Source organism: Lactuca saligna, chromosome 5 (genome assembly GCF_052625555.1).
Source record: "Lactuca saligna cultivar CGN05327 chromosome 5, ASM5262555v1, whole genome shotgun sequence".
Lineage (NCBI taxonomy): Eukaryota > Viridiplantae > Streptophyta > Magnoliopsida > Asterales > Asteraceae > Lactuca > Lactuca saligna.
Genome location: NC_136421.1, coordinates 211,516,617 through 211,527,098, shown reverse-complemented (window position 1 = coordinate 211,527,098; position 10,482 = coordinate 211,516,617).

Here is a 10,482-nt window from a genome sequence, read left to right as displayed (position 1 = left end):
TTTTTGTTAGCATGTCCCACCAGCAAGCACCAGGATTTCTTATCATTGTGAACAAGTTGGCCATGTGACGGCCAACTGTCCTTTTCTCGCTATGAGACGGTCGCAAGATTCGGCACCAGCTACCTTGAGGATCACTGATAGTCGCTAGGGCAGTGTGAAGCCCCTGGGGGCTTGGGGTCGTGCTTTCCAGCTAACAACGGAGGAGTTTAGAGAGGCACCAAATGTCGTTACTGGTATGTTTTCTTTTTTATTCTGTTAGTTATTTTATAGTATGCTTGTGTTTATAATTCTACTTGATACCTTCTTAGTGAACTCTTTACCTACTCTTGTGCTTTTTGAATCGGGCGTGAGTCAGTATTTTGAATCTCTGTCTTTAAGTAGGAGTTTTGGTATGACTCTTGAATATGTTAAATGTCCGTTACAGTTTCTGACACCAACGAGCACTGGGTTTCTACATCGAGCATTTATCAGGGTTGTGTCTTCGTGATTATTCAGATGCCTTATCTAATTGATATGATCCCTATCCTCATGGATGATGTATGTGTGTGTGATATTATGTATGGATTGGTAGAGAAAGTTTGGTGTGATGATCAGTTGTGGGGGTCAATGGGTGGTAGTTCGAACCCCAAGTGGGGGAGAACTAATTATTTATGGAGAGGGTACAAGGAATGGATCAACCTTTTGTTCTGTTGCTAGGGCTCGGTAGTATCTACAACATGAGTGTATAGGTTATCTTGCATATGTGGTTGACACTCGGTTCGGGAAGGAGGTTTCAGTTTCAGATGTGCCAGTAGTCAAGGAGTTCCCATATGTGTTTCCAGAGGAATTTCCCAGTGTTCCTCCTAATTGACAAGTTGAGTTTAGGATCGATTTGGTCCACCGTGAAGCCCCGATTGCTAAGGCATCATATTGATTAGCACCATCAGAGATGCATGAGTTGTCCTATGAGCTTTAGGAGTTCTTGGAAAAACGGTTTATCATACCGAGTAGTTCTCCTTAGGGCACATCGATCTTGTTTGTGAAGAAGAAGGATGGGTCCCAGTGCATGTGTATTGATTATCAGAAGTAGAATAAGTTGACAGTAAAGAACCGTTACCCACTTCCATGGGTTGATGATATATTCGATCGGCTTCAGGTTACATATTAGTTCTCCAATATTGATTTGAGTATAGGGTATCATCGGATGAAGGTTAGAGAGGAAGACATGGAGTAAACTGAGTTTTGAACTCTCTATGGTCATTACGAATTCATGGTGGTGCAATTTGGGCTCACCAATGCGCCGACAACATTTATGGATTTGATGAATTGAGTGTGCAGGTCGATGATCGACCGATTGATCATTGTTTTTAATTATGATATCTTGGTATATTCCAAGACCAAGGATTATCATGAGGAGAACCTTCGAGAGATTCTGGGAGTTTTAAAGTGGGAACGATTATATGCCAAGTTCTCGAAGTATGAGTTTTTGGTTACAGGAGGTCCAGTTCTTAGGACACTTCATTAACTAGAACGGGATATTGGTCTACGCTACTAAGATTGAGTCTATTATGTAGTTTAGGTTCCAAAGTATCCATTAGAAATTGGGAGTTTTCTCGGTTAGCTGGGTATTATCGGATATTTCATCACTCGTCTGACGAGGAAGGGTGTGGTTTTTCATTGGGGGCTTGAGCCGTAGGCTACATTCGAGAAATTGAGATAGAATTTATGTGATAACCCAATGTTAACTCTCCTTGAGGGTTTTGAGGATTTTTTTCATGTATCGTGATGCACCCATCACTTGTCTAGGTCGATTCTATTGCAGCGAGAGAGGGTTATTGCATATGCTTCTAGGCAGCTGAAGCCGCATGAGGATCGGTATCCGATGTATGATCTGTAGTTAGGTGTGGTGGTGTTTTCCCTCAAGATTTGGTGGAATTATCTATATGGGGTCCGGTGTACCATATACATGGATCAAAAGGGTTTGAGGTATCTCATGGATAAGCCGAATCTAAGCAATAGACGGCATAGGTGTCATGACGTAGTCAAGAATTATGACTGCGAGATTATATACCTGTTGGTTTTTTTATACTACAACATCCTATGATGCACATACAACCCTAAATGCCTTGGATCTATGTTTTCTCTAATTATACATGGAATGGTGTTTCCAAAGCATTAAGCCTATAACTAGCATGCAATTGATATTAAAAAAATATACAAATACTAGTTAGAAGAACATATCTTATTATGTAGCTTTAAACCTTGTTGTATTTGGCTTAAAGATCCAAGCGCCAATAGTGTGGATGCCTCAAATGGAATCACAACACACCATGGACAAACGGTGACATGTAAGAGAGAATATTAGCCACATAACACCATCCATATGAACTCCAAGAACATGAGTGGCAATTTTGGATATGGAGTAACATATTTATATATGGGATTCCAAAGGTCACGGTTTAACCCAAACCCATACCCATGGGTTTATGATCCAAGGTTCATGTAGCCCAACTCTTAGTCTAACATGGATTAATAGCCCAACACATACGTTTCACTAAGTACCATAATTAGTCCCTATAGATTTAATTAGTCTCTTTTGATCACTAAATTAATTCCAAACTAATTCTTGATCAATACTAATTAAATCATATGATTTCATATTAATATATTATAACTTATAATATATTAATAAATTATAAATAACCTCTTCTCAAAAGTCCATCCTAACAAATTGTCCCGATCATATGCAACTCAAATGGACCATGCTACTCTCGGGTCAAGTACATACCAATTAAAGTCATGGTCTTAGACACCTAATCCAACAGTATCCCACTTGGATAAGTCTAATAACTATTATTGCAAGTACAACTCCAAAATCTCGACCAATAATCGTAGCTCTTAAAAGCCGATGTCGAACTCTAACTTAGTCAATGACGTGTCCATTAGATAAGGGATCATATATTCCTCCATTCTAGATATCATATGGATTGGGACATGGATTATAATCATTCTCTCTGTCCATTTATTGTTTCCCGATTTTCGATTTATGACGACCGACTAATTGAACAAATGAAATCAGTCCAGGCCCGACCGAGCACTTAGGGTTGTCATCACTAAATCATCAAGGGGCCCATAGATATCACTTTTATCCCTCTAAGGGTAAAAAGAATGGATAAACTTTGACTCATAGGCTTGCTCTATTTACTCATCAAATCACACACTATAATGCGTTTTATAACACCAAGTTACTGGTGCGTTTTCACATTCTCAATGTGCAACCAACTTGTAGACTGCAACTCATATCTCTCCATTTAAAGAATATACGATATTATCGTCTCATGATCACTCGTGAAAAAAATCCATGAAGTGATTCAAATGAGTGTGGGTTTAATCCAATACTCGAATCTAATTCCAGGAGCACTCATAAACACTGCAGCTAAGTCTAAAATATCTAGACAAACTACAAACTCATTCATGACAGTCTTGCCTCAATACTTACTTCCAAAGTATGATTTACTGTGGATGGTTTGAATTACCTAGTTATTCGGGAAGTCAAAACATGCAAAGTAAAACACAAGTATAATACTAATCCTATATGGCCTCAAAACTTTTGAGTCGTATTGATTACTCATTATACATTGTATAATGTTTCAAATGATCAACTTAATGTTTGAACTAAAACAATAGTTGTCCTATGCTACAAGCATGCTCACTATGTTTACCTATGGTCCTTACTTTGTGGAACAAATCAATTGAAAACATTTCAATGATGCTTATTTCGCAATTCCAAATCTTTATGATAAATGTAAGAATACAAGATTTTTTTCTCATTTACTGAAATATGTTAGATTCTAAACGTATATGAAATGATACTCTTGTAATGACTATGCACAAAAGTCACAAAGACTTGGAAACAAACATTACAAAAGTATTTCAATGGAAAGCAATTCCATGGAAACGAAGTCTCACATTCAAAGTACATTCCTTTGAACATCCTTCTTGCATTAAGTTTTCTAATCTTACACAGATTTAAAAAATAACTTCCACTTATGGAAACATTTCCATATTCCCATTTTGACTACCACTTCTTGAGAAATAGTTGCATCTTTTCAGAATATGTCAATATGGTCCTTCCAAAATTTACACTATACTTCCAACTGTCCATGAGCAACAAATCTTTGGTAAACCTCATATTTGCCTCGACAATTGCTTAATCATTTTAGTCGTATCCAGTTCTAGTCCTTTTCTCTCTTAATGCCCTAGGCATTTGGAAAATTTATATGGATAAATATCACAGCACATATAATCGATACTATATCTGAAGCATATGGGACATGATTCATGATGTCTCACATAAATACATGATACTAGACCAGTCTTTTGCTATAATTTTTTCTTTGCCATGTTCTCACAATTCAAACTATAAAGAGGGATGTCGTAATCATAATCGAATTTTGAGAATGCAATAAACATTTCCATATATAGAATATCCTTACGTTGAGCCATTCCATCATAACATTCATATATATATTTGACTAAATTTGATTAAAATCTCAATCTAAGCTTTTAGAATTGGGATGAAGTATAATTTATTCTCCCTTAATTATAGCAAAACAACTTTTCAAAACCCTGCATCTTTGCAAATTGAAGCTTTTGTTTTCCATAATTAACATTGCTAACTTGCAATACTTAACATAATGATCATGCTCCCACTATCATGATAATTATATCCTTTTTAGCATAACACTTATGCTCCCACTAGCTTTGACATGTATCCAGAAATCAGCTAGACTTCTAGAAATCAATACTTTATTGACATTCATTACCAAAGTTTAGTTTTCTAATACGAGATGCTTCGATAACACTTTATCTAAGCTTCCTAAACTCATACGTCTTTTCTTAGATAGCTCATATGTGTTTCTAAACAATTAATTATCAAGAGGTATTTCGTAATCATAATGTTTAGACCTTTTTCCATTTCTCACAATTCAAACTATGAAGAGGGATACCGTAATCATAATCGAATTTGAGAAATGCAAATATCACATTTGCTAACTATTTAAAATCTACTTAGCGAAAGCGTTTCTCACCATCATTTTCATGAATCGGAGAGAAACCTTATGACACTTAGATTTTTATGGTGTATACGTCCCATCCATGTGAATTTGTCAAAACCATAATCACAAGACAAGGTTAGTGACAAATCCAAACTAATATGGCCTGAACTTGTTCAATCTTAATTTCTTGCCACTCGGCAGCACAAGGACCTACCATGTCTTCCAGGTTGTTATGCAAACAATTTGAGAGCTCATAGACCTCACAAGCATAGTCAACTTTGACTAGAATGGGCACAAAAATAAGAATATGTCAACATGATATGTTACAAACCTCAAGTCGTGTGCTAGTGATAATAAATAGGTTCTATACTTGATTAGTTCTTGAAACCTTTTCAAGATCTTTAAGACTCCCACTGACCTCTTGACATATAGGATTCACTTTGTCAAGTAACATTACTTGACAAAAAAATATTCAAGAGTTAGTGCGGATTCTTATCAAGATAAACACTTCACACATTTGGTCTTAGTTGGTCTTTGTTTTATCAAAAACATCACCACTTACTAATTTTAAATGTACAAGAGTGAAAAAAAAATTTACTCTACATTTGATAAGTGTTTTAAACCTATTAACATTACATCACTTAAGGCTTAATCGTGGAGTGTTACTCTAAGACACAATTTTGGAACGAAGTATGATTCATCTTTTGACTTAACCATTTCAATAATTCACGATTCCTCTTCTTAGTCAAACAAATGCACTAAGATATTCTTAAAGGATCAATTATGATATGGTTTTTCATAATCATTAAGATAATCACAAAAGTTGATACTGAAGTACTCTCCCATCTTTTCAGATTGGAGAAACTTTTATCTATATGCTAATTTGATTCTTCTCATTCGTCTTGCCATACATTGAAACTTTTCCAATGTTTCAGAACTATACTAGAACTTGTACGCTTAACCATATTTACTAAACGTTGGTAAATCATGACGAATAGCCTTATCGTTCTTTGTGGTGGACCTGATCAACACACAACCAAGTGTACCCAATCTCCTAGTCCTTCACTTGACTCACATATACATGTGAACAAGGAATTAGTCTTAATTTCCTAAAGATGAAAATTCTCATTCATCATACAATACAAGTTGCATGAATCCAAGTTCCTATCCAACTAAAACTTGGGTGATGAGAATCTTTTCTTATTTGGTAAATTATGACACTACCACAAACGAAAGAATCAAATCCATTTTCCAATATTTCTATCAATGGAAACATATAAACAATAATTTTTCACAAATGCCATTGTAAGGAAACTTAAAATAAAATAAAATTTTCTTTATTTGTGAAATATTTTGTAGAAAAACTTATCCTTATAATGCAAATACATATGAAAAACATGTTGTTATCTATTCCTAAGCAATCTATCATAACTCTTAAGTAGTAGCACAGAATTCTGATCATCGAACCATGCGATCGAAATCCATCTCTTCATGATCAGAATCATCTTACTCTTTCTTTATCCTTCCTTTGATTCTCCAAAACATCAAAATGTAATTACATTACATCATGTATTAAGAATCTTCAAATAGGAACTTAATAGAGTTAGATAGTAGACTTTACTTAAAGCAAAGTCAAACTTTTTGACATTTACCATCCTTATGAACTTTCAGGTAAATTTGGCAGCTTCGCAACCAATTCCACTTCTTTTGGAAAAAGAAACATATGGAATTTTTGGGAATGGTACATGAGAATATCTAAGGCTTAGCCTTTCTCTTTATCATTGGGTCAAACGACTTGACCATGGCCGATCCCTTTCCATTGGGAAGAGAAAACATATAGATAAGATCGATAAGGGTAATGTCGTGGTCTGTCATCAGGGAGTGACTAAAGAACCTAGGAAACAACCAACTTCCTCGAGACTTTGACATCCATCGCTCCCAGCCTGTCAATATGTGACTTCATCTCCAAGATGTGAGCACATATACACATTTCTTTCCAATAAAGATTGAGTGACCTTGAACTTTTCAAGAACTTGTGGGTTAGGGAGAATAATTGGAGGAGGTGGAGGAAATGAAGTATAATTTCCAATCCCATTAATGTACAAAAAAAAAGGATTAATCTTTCACCTTGATCGCCATGTAGGATATCATATTCATTAGGAAAGCTTTATCCAAAAGGATATGGAAGACCATAGTTGTTTGAACTAGGCATCTATGAGGGAGAAATTCAAGCAAGTTGATTTATGTCCTTAATATAACACCCAATATGAAATATTAAGGCTAGGGCCAAACACAATATTTTATAACTTGGAAGAGGGTTGTCGTAATCGAAGCTACAAAATATTTGAAGGTATGTAAATGATGATTTACTAATTTCCACCATGAAAAACAAAAAAGAATTTTTGGTTTTAAATGAATTGAAATTCCTAGATCCTTTGAGATTCATTGAAGTATTCAATGGCATGTTTAAATCTCAATTGTGCCCTTCAAGATTGTGACTGGGGTGCCGAGGATCGCAAAAAAGGAATGAATAACCATGCAAATTAGCTTGGTACACTTAATGTTACAACCACCTAATCAATGTGCTGGTTAACCACACGCGCTCCATTGATCTATGATTAACATCAGGCTACCCTTTGCCACGTATTGTCAGTCCCAGATTAGTGTGCCAGTTAACCACATTCACTCCACTAACTACTTAACAACATACAGAGTGTAATTTCATGGGTTAGCACCAAATTCACAGTTTCCTAAGCAACTAAGATTGGGAATTTATAAGTGTTTAGTTACTTTATATTTATCCTTGTACTTTTAATGAAGGGAGAATTAGAGTCCTATCATACCCGTTCGGCTAACGACCCTCCACCAGTCAAGGAAGCGGTGGGTTAAAGTGGACACCCATTAAACTGCCATTTTATAGGCAATAACGTTATCTCCCTTATAGATCGGCTTCGTGAATGAGACCTGCTAACGCTAAGACTGACTTTATTCTTATATATATATATATATATATATATATATATATATATATATATATATATATTTATTTATATATATATATATATATATATATATATATATATATATATATATATATATATATTAAACCTTTGTTATTATAATAGTATAAGGGTTGAATTTTAAACTTTTAAAATTCTTGGTGGTTTAACCCATTAATTAAACTATACTCTTAATATAATTAAACTTAAACCATGTCATGGAATTATTAACTCTCATTTAATTAAACACTTTAATTAATTTAAAAAAGTCCATAACGTTTGAATTTTAACTTTTAAAAATTGTAGGGTTTGGAGTTAAAGTTTACATAAGTGAGACTTTACAAATTCTAAAACTTGAGGGCAAGTTTTGAAACTTTTTAAAACTCTTGGATTTTCATAACTTATGAGTTTAATAAATGTTTTATGAAAAACTTTTCAAGTTCCATAACTTGAGGACAAGTTATGGAAGCCTTTAACACCATTCAAGATGACATTTAAAAATGAAACATTTCGTTTTCTATAACCTATGAGTTTTAAAAGAAAGACATTCCATTTTTATAACTTATGAAAAAAAAATATGAGTTTCATTAAAAATTTAGATCATAATTTCAATTAACACAATAATCAAATAATTCATCCATGAACTTTTAAACTCATAAGAACATGATAATTCATATCATCAATCTTCAAGAAATTAGCTCAATCATATTAACTAATGTAAATCTTGGAATTATGACAATTATCTTTTATTTGGATGAGAATAAACATTACCATAGCACCAAAATCAAATTTTATGAACAAAAACACTTTGTGGTAATGATTCTAATCCAAAACAGGTCAAAAAAAAACTCAAATATTTGCACACAGGGAGCCCAACTCAACGAGTGCACTATCCAACTCAATAAGTTGGTTGATTTTGTACATGGACTCGTCAAGTCTGTGTATAGACTCATCGAGTCCCCTGTTCAGTGTCCAGATTTTTAGTTTTTCCACCTTTGAAAACCAATAAAAACATCAAGTATAATAGAAAACAACCCATGGCTCTGATACCACTATTGGATTTTGTATACTACAACATCCTATGGTGCACATACAACCCTAAATGCATTGGATCTATGTTCTCTATAATTATACATGTAATGGTGTTTCCAAAGCATTAAGCCTATAACTAGCATGCAATTGATATAAACAATTACAAATACTAGTTAGAAGAACATACCTTATTATATAACTTGAAACCTTGTTGTATTTGGCTTAAAGAGCCTAGCACCTATAGTGTTTATGCCTCAAATGGAATCACAACACACCATGGACAAAGGGTGACATTTGAGAGAGAATATTAGCCACATAAAACCATCCATATGAACTCTATGAACATGAGTGGCAATTTTGGCTATGGAGCAACATATTAATATGTAGGATTCCAAAGGGCATGGTTAACCCAAATCCATACCCATGGGTTTATGAACCATGGTTCATGTCGCCCAACTCTTAGTCCAACATGGATTAATAGCCCAATACATATGTTTCACTAATCATCATAATTAGTCTCCATAGATTTAATTAGTCTCTTTTGATCAATAAATTATTTCCAAACTAATTCTTGATCAATACTAATTAAACCATATGATTTCATATTAATATATTATAACTTATAATATATTAATAAATCATAAATAAACTCTTCTCAAAAGTCCATCCTAACAAATTGTCCTAATGATAGGCAACTCAAATGGACCATGCTACCCTCGAGTCAAGTACATACCAATTATATTTATGGGCTTAGACACCTAATCCAACATTACCACCTAGGGAAAGAGAATGTGGTCACTATTTCTTTAAGCCGCAAGTCAGCTAGTTCTGGTATTGGGATCCTATGTATGAGGATTTCGATTGATTCTCCATTGTTGGATTTGATTAGAGAGGCTTAGGATGAGGGAGTCAAGAAATATAACTGGAAGTAGGAACGAACCATGGACAAGATTGACAGATTTTTTACTGACTGTCGTGGATTGATGACCCGTTGTGGTTAGGTTTGGGTACCAGATTTTGGTGGGATCAGGAAGAATGTGTTGGAGGAAGCACACAAGTACAAAATTTTGATACACCCTAAAGCTACCAAGATGTATCGAGATTTGCGACTTAGTTACTGGTGGTCGTGCATCAAGAGGGAAACAATTTGGTATGTTGAGAGGTGCTTGACTTTTCGGATAGTCAAGGGAGAGCACCAGAGGCCGCATGAAAAGCTTCAGCCTTTGGAGGTTCCCATTTGGAAATAGGGTCAGATCACCATCGACTTCTCACCAAGTTACCTCAGATGGTTGTGATTTGGGTGACTGTAGACATTCTGACCTAGAGTGCCCACTTCTTAGCCATTCAAGAGAATTCCCCGGCAGAGAAATTGGCCGATGTATATGTGCATGGGATCATCACATGGCATGGTGTTC